Here is a 492-nt window from a genome sequence, read left to right on the forward strand (position 1 = left end):
TGGTAACTGCGCGCCAACGTTCGTAAAGCAATACGCCGCGGGACTAGCGTCCGCGTTCGTAAAGCGATACGCCGAGGGACTCAGTGCAAGTGTTCGTGAAGCCGCTCGCAGCGGTACTTAGTGTATCCGCGTCCGCAAAGCAACACGCTGCGGTCTAAGTGCCACGTTCGTAAAGTGACACATCAGGACACAGCAAAAGTATCCAGTTTGAAACACAGAGAAGTGCTAGTGCAAGTGCTTGACTAGTGCCGCCATTACGCCTTCGGACTTAGTGTCTGTGCGCGTAAAACAATACGCCGCTGGGACTCTGTCTCGAGCGAGAAAAAAAAAAAAAGCAATACGCCGTCGGACTTAGTGCCCGCGCGTATAGATAATAATAGTACAGTGCAAGCAAAAGTGCTTGACCAGTGCCGCCGTTACGCCGTCGGACTTAGTGTCTGTGCGCGTAAAACAATACGCCGCTGGAACTTAGTGTCTGTGCGCGTAAAACAA

The sequence above is a fragment of the Bombus vancouverensis genome, chromosome 16, assembly GCF_051014615.1.
Source record: "Bombus vancouverensis nearcticus chromosome 16, iyBomVanc1_principal, whole genome shotgun sequence".
NCBI lineage: Eukaryota > Metazoa > Arthropoda > Insecta > Hymenoptera > Apidae > Bombus > Bombus vancouverensis.